Genomic DNA, 9,181 nt, shown 5'->3' with positions numbered 1-9,181 from the left:
TTTTAATTAATTTCCCCCTTATGAGTTGGCTACAATGCCCTTCCCTCAAAATGTAGCTTACTTTAGTTTTGCTGTGATATTCGTGTCCTTCTAAAAATAAAGTACTTCACCTCAGGACATCAAATTTCATCTAATTTCAGTTTTTGATGGCCTGAGGTGAAGTACTTTTCTGAGGCTGATGGATGGAGTGCCTGATGGATGGAGTGCCTTTCCCCATCCAGCCACACTGTAGTTACACCAAGAAGCCAGAGAGTGTCAGTACCTCATCAGAGACAACAGGATCAGGCTCTTACTGAGTCTGCTCTGCTGCCTTGTTTTTATGTGTAGCTGATTGCACCACCAGTCTTCAATCTAGAGTTGAAACTTGCCAACAACTGGAGCCAGTCCACAAACTATCTCACAATACTTATCCACATGTTTCTGTTTTCTGCAAGTAAGCTTGTTTTTTTTATATTTTGTCATATACATATCACAACAAAACTGTGATATTAGTGGTATTGTAGGGCGTAATTATGTTGTCAATATACCATAAAGTACAACCAGGTAAATGTAAACACATTTGTATACACTATGTATAGAGTAAAACTATATATCTCTATAAGAATATCACAGAACCATTGAACTTCTGATATCCATTCAAAGGAATAAATAACAACAACAATAATTTTGAATAATTAAAAAAAAAAATCCTTAGTAATGAAACAACACTATTAGAAATTTTAAAATACGGTACCACAAATTCACTGTCAGCTCACTTATCAGTAACACAGACACATTCTGAGGAGCTACAGGGATAAAGTAAAGATATTAAAGGGAGTCTTTGTTAGGGATATTAGATTAACCTTGTTGCACCCCGAGTGCCTCTCTAGCCCACAGCGTAGCATTTAGCCATTGTGTTTGGCAGGCAGTGCCAAGTTTACTCTAGACTTGAATAGTCTACAACTAGGCTTTAAGATTAATGCCCTCTTTCTCTTTTTAGCTAATTAGCAGCCACTGCCATTAATACACATTCTCATGATTCAATCACTTTGTCCCTGCAGGCTTTTTGCTGACGTTGAGAGAAATTAGCCGGCAAGCATACATAACACTGATCTTCATTAGAGAGCTATTTGCTTTGTCCACTTTATATGGAAATTACTGTTCTGTTAATTGGTCATATAAGTTGCTCTTTAAGAACTTTGCTTGTCCATTTGTGCCAAAAGGAGACAGTGTTGGACCATCAGCGGTGCGTTTGATGTGTGCATGTGCATGTGGTTATAGATTTTGGTATTATTATTAATTACGACCAGGTCAGAGATTAGGGCAAGGGTTAAATTTACAGTCAAGGTTAAGGTTAAAAGCCATGTAACCAATATTAAGGTCTTACCAGTGTAGTGATACACCCATGTTTTTGTGTATGTGTATGGGTGTAATATCTGTAGCACTGCATACTGCTGTATGTGATCTCAATCGTGTTGCTCTGCAGCCACATACTGTAACTGAAACAGGGACACAGTCTGTAGAGATATAAAAAGCAGACATGGCATTCTTTGAATCTAAAATGCAGCCATGTTGCTGTTATCCCACTTTGTAATTTGACAAAAGCAATCCACAGATAATGATAAGATAATTGGGGTTGATTGTCACTGAACACTGGGACATTCATATCAAGCGCAATTATCCTCTTTATTAGAGTTTATAGACCCTGTTTTTAGCATGCAGCTCAAATTATTTTTGTTGTGTGTGTTTGTCTGTGTACTGTATTTGTTTGTGTGTGTGTGTGTGTGTGTAGAAACTGGTACAGAAGCAGCGCAGACAGTCTTAAGGGATGTGGCCAGCAGTTATCGTCTGCACCTTCTGTTTTCTGACAAACATCACAAACACATGAGCCAGCCCAGGGGACTCAACTAGACAAAAGCAATCAAGTCCTATCACTGAATTAACAACATATTGCTATGTTGTATTGCAAAAGCAATTATCCCCTGTCTCATGATACAAAGCCATGCACATAAACATTCAAGAGCTCTCACACTCAATTAAAGTGGTGATGGCAGTGCTCTGCTGTGAAAATGATTGCATTTCAATTGGCATGACTCTTTGAGTCCACAGAGCAGTATTATGTATGGTAATGTGAGCTGTAAAGACGGATCTGGGGTTCAGGGAGGTGGGGGGGAAGCAATTAGGGCCCGGACAAGACACTGGGTCCCTGGGCATGCAAGGCATTTTTACGGGCTTTTCCATATTAAAAATATATTTTTGAGACATCATCAGGATAAGCTCGTAAAAATGTGAAGCCCAACCTTAGGGTTAGTATAAGTGGGCAATATTGGCCTTTGATGATAAACTTTCTGAATCAGGAATAAGGCTCTTGTTTCATCTCTGAGACAGTTATCTATGTTCACATTTTCCCAAATGTCAAGGGTCAGTCAAGAGGAGTAACCTTGGAGGCTGGAAGCAGGACTGCAGTGTTTTGCTCAAAGGCACAGTGTAGTAGAAAGTAATTCCAACAAAAACCATGATGTGGGTGAACTGACCCTTTAAAAGACAGGACTGGAACTTGTAGTCACTCTTAAATTGGTCTTAATAAAAGGAATACTACCAGGTAGCATTATCTCATGAAAATGCTGTAAGTCAAATTGTTACAGTATTGTATATTTATATGGAGAACATTTGATCTGACATTTTGATTTCATTTCATGGTGGCATCATTACCATTTCAGAGGCTTTTCCAGTGATGCTCCTTATGAATAAAGGAATCATAAGGTTCTTTAAAAGAGCAATTAGAGATAATAATTCGAATCAAAACATGACACACTAAACACAATGAGTGCAAAAACTGTAAGAGGCTCAATACTTAATGGTGCACCTGTCTACTGTAGTAAATGGCACACTCAGACTAAAGCAACACATTTTTTCCCATTGTTTATGTTGTTTCTAATTTAGTTTAGAATCAGCTTGCACTAAAATGAATCATAGAGTACTTCATTTAAAGAGTTATTGGTGCTAGTTCTCCAGTCCAGCACCATAGATTTGTATTAGTCAGAACTCATGCAATCAGCATTGCCACCAAAGCCCTGCAGGATTTATCCTTGTAATAACCTCTGATGTTTAAGAGCCTGTAATAGCTTTGTCTGGTTATATTTATTAGATTAATTTCTACAGATTTAATTGATACATGAATATTTTAATGTTTACCCCTTACATTACTGTACAAGGCCTTTGAGGCCCCAGGAAACTGGAAGGAGGAGGAGTAAAGTAAATCCTTTTCCTGGGAAGCCCCTTGAAACCCACTTTTTTGTAATGGAAATGTATGAAAATGTTTTAATTATTCAATGCAGTCATAGTTTAATCCGACTTTTAGATTAGCCTAATTACTCTGGTGCTGAAATATAAATGTGATTTACTGATTATAGTAAAGTAGGTGGGAATAACACTAGATAAAGTGTGGCAGAGCTTTGAGAAAGTGATGTATTGCAGAGTGATTGCCTTGTGTTATTCTCCTGGTAATACACTACTAAAAGTTACATGCTGTTGTATAAAGGCACATCAGATTTCTTCTTTGTTGACTTTATGGAAAAGACAGGTGCTTCACTTTCTCTCTCTCAGTCTAATTCTCTTGGTGTTTTCCCCTCCCTTTCTCTCTCTTTGGACACAACTGCAGTGCAAAGAACAGAGCACTTCATGAGCTGATTAACTTGTTTGGACTGTGCAAGCTGTCAGTATGAAAGACAAGAAAGAAATATGATCAGGGTTTGGGGTGCAATAAAATCAATGCTAACAGGACTGCTTGTGGATTTAAGATGAACTGACAAATATCTTGAACTCTTGTGGGAACAGGTTGTGTATTGACCATGTACTATGTTGCGTTCAAGGCAACATGATGGTATTTCATGTAAGAAGTTCACTTCTGTGCCTTTTTGAATAGCTTGTTCTGATGTGATGAGTTTTTATTGATGCTAATGTATGTGGTTAAGCATAGTTAATAAAGGAGAATTTTTCTAAAAACCTCTCTCTGTTTGATCCAGATTCACATTTTTATGCTAAATGATCTGTGTGTGTGTGTGTGTGTGTGTGTGTGTGTATTCCTGTTAATTAGATGTAGTGTTTTTTTCTTGTTCCCACAAGTACAACATTTTTCAGTTTCCTCCCTATGTTTTTGTTCATTTTGCTCAGTTGCTTGGAAGTTAAATGCAAGGGTTTGCCAAGGCATCGGAATACAATCAATCAAAAATATCTCTAGCGCAACAACAAACTGTTCATATGAATGGACTATGGAGTCTGTTCCTCCATTTTCATTTGTGTAAATTTCCCTTTCCCAGTTTTTCTCTCCTCCTGATTTTTCTTCCACATGGTTGTGGAGGTGGGCATGGTTAAGCAGTCAGCTGCAGAGAGGGAGAGGTGGGGGAGTGGCTCAGGTGAGCAGTGAAGCATTTGACACAATGAGAAAGTTGCTTCACATGATAACATCTTCAAACATGAAAGAATTTGACATTGACAACACGTGGCTTAAACAAGAAACTTTAAGAATTAAAGTGCAAAAGTGCTTGAGTATTTATTGCACATTGCAAGATTTAGTAATAGAGTTCCGCAGCTTGATGGAGGCTGGAACAAACGATTGCTTCAGGTGGTTTGATTTGCACTTTGGCACACGGAGTCACACTGATCATGCTCTCTAGGATTGCCCATTAGAACATCAGCATGATCTGGCTGCTCACTCCACACAGCCTCAATCGCCTTAGGAAGTACACGCTCTGCTGCAGTCTCTTGCACAGGTTATCAATGTGTGTTTTCCAGCAAAGAAGGTTGTCTATGTGGACACCTAAGTATTTCTACGAGGACACCTGAATGATTGTCTGGTTTTTGATTACCACTGGCTCATGGTCAGTCACTTGCCTCGGGTCAAGGACCATTTCCTGTGTTTTGGTGACATTTAAAATGAGATGGTTGATCACAGTATCATCATATTGTCCTATTTGTTAAAAAAGAAACCACCTAATAAGGGTAGTGTTAACACTCATGTCCTTCAGCATCTCTAAAAGTAGGTAGGGTTGCACAGTATTAAACGCTGAACTAAAATCAATAAATAAAATTCAAGCTTGTTCTGAGGATGGCGTCTTCGGTGCTGTGCTCATGCTTATAGTCAAACTGACATGTCTCAAACATTGGCTTGACTTCATTTCATGACAATCGAGGTCAAAGCTACAGGACGAAAATCATTATTCACTACGGCACAAGGCTTTTTAGGCACTGGTGTTATGATTGACTGCTTCCACAAAGCTGGGACAGTGTAAGTGTCTAAGGACTGTTGGAATGTGGGACACCATGCTGATGTCAATTTCTCTGAACAGCTTTTGAGCAAAAAAGCTGGCAGTCCATCTGGGCCTGTGCGGACTAATTAGTGCACACCCTACTGAAAAGACGTTGGTGGGTCCACTTCCAGTCAACAGATATCATCAGTGTCTGGCAAAGACTGCAACATATTGTCTTACTCATGAAAGAAGTTTTGTGAATCAAACCTCAGCTAAACTTGAACTGACTAGACTAGAAGTCAGGATATCTCAGCTTCTGTTGTGTATATTTTGACCATTCTTTTTTTAAATTCTATCTCTTGCTACCATTATGGAAGTGCAATAATGAATTGCTAGAGTACCCCTTTAATACCCAGGAATGCTTCCCACTATATTCTAATAGTTTCTGATGCATTTTTGACAAAAAGTGAAACTGTCTTTCTTTGAGGTGACATGGTATCCTATATTTTGTTATTATTTCCTTTTGTAAGTGCTCATTTGATCAGTGACTTTGTATCTGCCAAGAATATTTACCACCTGTGATGTAACCACAATGGGCTAGTATGGATAAAACCAGTCTCCTGCTTCTGTTTTACCAGATTTCTTCATATTGTGGTACTTTAAATGAACCCTTCCTTGAAGTGATGTATGTGCAACCTCTCGAGGAAACACCGGACATGGCTGGAAGTTTATCAACCCGTTTCACACTTTGAAACGGTCACTTCAGTTACGTCAAAGCCACCATTTTTTATGCTAGTTGCCCCCTTTGCTAGCAGGATGAATTGAACCACTGTTAAACAGATATCCGCCTGAGTCAGGCTCTATAGGAGTTGAATACATTAACACAGTCCCTGATAGTGATGTTTGACCTCAACTCCCACTCACAATATACACAACATTCCTCCGAGTGTGTGTGTGTGTGAGAGAGTGCACTAAGGTTTTTGAAGGACAACATTTTTCATATTAAACATCTTTAGTTTGGACAATTTTCATGCCAGGAAAATGGTCTAAAATTATTTAATGTGTTTACTCTAGATCTTCTAGTTCTTCATGAGACATAAAAACTATATTACAAAACGACTACACTGAAATTGTTTTTGTGCATATTTATGTATTATCTGACAAAGATGTCTCACTAAAGTCGGTTCAGAATTAGGTCCTCTCATACTTCATGATAGATACGGAAATACTGTATAATCAAACTTATTGCATTAGATCCCCTTATCGGAAGCAGATCATTGTATAAATCATTCTATGTGATGTATGCTTCTGTATGTCAGTTTAACTTAATTTAAACGTGTGGTCATGTGTTAGTCTCTGCACGTGTATACTGTACAGTTTACTTTCATGGGGCATCAGTGACCTAAAGGTAGGCTACTAGAATAAATTTGGGTTGGGAGGTGAAAGAGCAACATTTGCCACTGGTGAGGTGCCGTAAACCCTAATTGCATACAACAAAAACACAGAAAGACATTTCATTTAAGGATGATCTAATATGTGAGAGAGCATGATGACAGAGGGGCAGAAGGACAGAAATAGAGAGAGGAGGGTAATAGAGACTATATCTATGAGAGGACCTTCATTGGCGACCCTGGCGGTGCTGTCATTCCTGCAGTGTTGAGTCATGTGGGATGTTTCTGGGTAGTCTCTGGGCCCAGCAGCCCTTTTTTGGGAATGTCATGTTTTAACAACTCCAATGCCTTTTTAATTCCCGCTTCTGAAAGTCTGTCTGGAAGTATTGGAATGTGTGTGAGGCAGCAGGCCAGACGCTAGTGTTTGGAAATAAACTGTCTGTCCAATCTGATTGGCCTCGTTCTCAGGGACGTGGGAGCAGCAAGTCTGCGAATACACAACACACTCACACATGCATGCACAAACATGGACGGGCACGCTTCCAAACACACCTTACAAAAAAAATGCTCTCTATTTTCACTGCATTCCCAATTGTGTTTACACTCTAAAACATGCATGTGTATACACACATACTGTACAAAGACAAACCCACACATGGCCACAGGCACACACACAACACATGTACAGTACAGATGCAAGCAAATACTGTCACATGTCACACACTAAGCACATATCTTGGGTGTGTGTGTGTTAAGAGAGAGAAAGATGCCAATGGAAAGGCTAATTCTTTTTTGTTAAAGTTATTCCCAAAAGCAGTGCTGATGAGTCGAATGGAATGGCTGCAACAACATGGCTGCTTCAACTGCAGGAGTCGCCTTGGAGACTGGTAGAGTTAATGGACCATGTGTGATCATATTATCATCTGTTTGTGTGTCAAGTGTGTGCGTGCGTGTGTATGTGTGTGTGCATGTGTACATGCATGTATATTTCAGTCTAAAAAGGAGGTCCAATGGAGGAGTGTAATGAAATAAGCTACAACAACATAAAAGGAACTTAATTGTTCCCTAAAGGCACAGTGTTAGGAAAGAGACAAGAATAACTCAAACCTCCCACATCCCAGCAGAAACACTGGCAACAATTTTGAATGGCTCTGGATTGAAGATTACATTTTTTTTGTATGTTTGATAAAACAACGGGAAATGTAGAAAAATGGCTTGAGGAAAAGGATGTTTGGAAACTGGAATTGTGTATGAGCTTGAAAAACATGGTTTTTGAACTGTGCTATTTGAAATTAACACTGCATGACCACAAACCGTGACTTGCTCCTGGCGATTTCAGAATCAGGTAAGAAGTAGAGGAAATTCCTGACATATTTTATGTCAAGGATATAATAACAACAGTAAATATCTTTGATTACATTCTGCGGAGTTCTTTGCAAATGCACCCACTTCCTTTTAGGACCGTATTTTAAATTTTCCACTGTGAGAGCTCCAAGTTTTCTAGGTGGACTAGAAAACAGCAGAATTAACCTAACATACATGTTTTGATGGTGGGGGAATCTGGAGCATCCAGAGGAAATCCATGCAAACACAGGGAGAACATGCAAACTCCACATAGAAAGGCCCTGCTCCGCCCGGTTATCAAACCCAGGTCCCTCTTGTTGTAAGGTGACAGTGCAACCACTGAGCCATCGTGCTGCCCCCTTTTTTTCCTTTTCATTTTAACAGCTCAAATAAGCAGCTATCTGTCAGAAACCACTGGGTTTTATTCACTGTTTTGTTGGCTTTGATATCCTAGTGTAATGCAACATCTGTCCAACTTGTCCATTGCTGTTTGCAGGTTACAGTGATAACTACTCCAACTGGCTGTCAACTTGTTAATAAAAGTTAAGATACATCCTCATTTAGAAATTAGATGCATTATTTGTGAAAACGAAGGCAGATATGTTTAATGACAGTGATCTCTAAAACCAACCAATTCCTGATGCAAAAGGTTTCAGGCAAAAAAGGTTGAACAAGGTTCAACTTTTGCCGCAATGGAACGTCATCTGGGAACGCACTGTGTTGGCCAATCAAATACATGCAAATGCTCATTCATGGTATATAACTTTCTGTTGCTTACTTGAGACAGACAAAAAAACTATTATGGCCATATGGTCATGTTCAACAGCTTTATCATATTTTTTCAGCAATTTTCTGTCTGCTTTCCATGCCTTCCAGTCTCTAACATTTCCTGTCAACTCACTCATTCTTTCTTTCTTACCCAATAAAAAGTGGTTCCTCAGTAAATTCCCACCATTCCCCTGCTGCACTGGTACTTGTTTTTGAGTCCAAACATCAACCATCAAAACTTTTTCAGCAATGACATTTCAAAGTTGTAAAATTCTGTGTCATAAAACTGCTCTATAGTGTTCTGGTGTCTGATGAGCCTTCAAATTCACTGATCTATGACTCATTCTGGAATTCCTGGATTGTATTGCATCTGTACTTGCAAGCAACACGCCCAGAGCAATACAGCCCCTTGCATTTCTTAAAGCTGTGCTATTTTCAGTCTGAACACCT

The sequence above is a fragment of the Siniperca chuatsi genome, linkage group LG12 (genome assembly GCF_020085105.1).
Source record: "Siniperca chuatsi isolate FFG_IHB_CAS linkage group LG12, ASM2008510v1, whole genome shotgun sequence".
NCBI classification, from domain to species: Eukaryota; Metazoa; Chordata; class Actinopteri; order Centrarchiformes; family Sinipercidae; genus Siniperca; species Siniperca chuatsi.
This window is presented reverse-complemented; position numbering follows the sequence as displayed.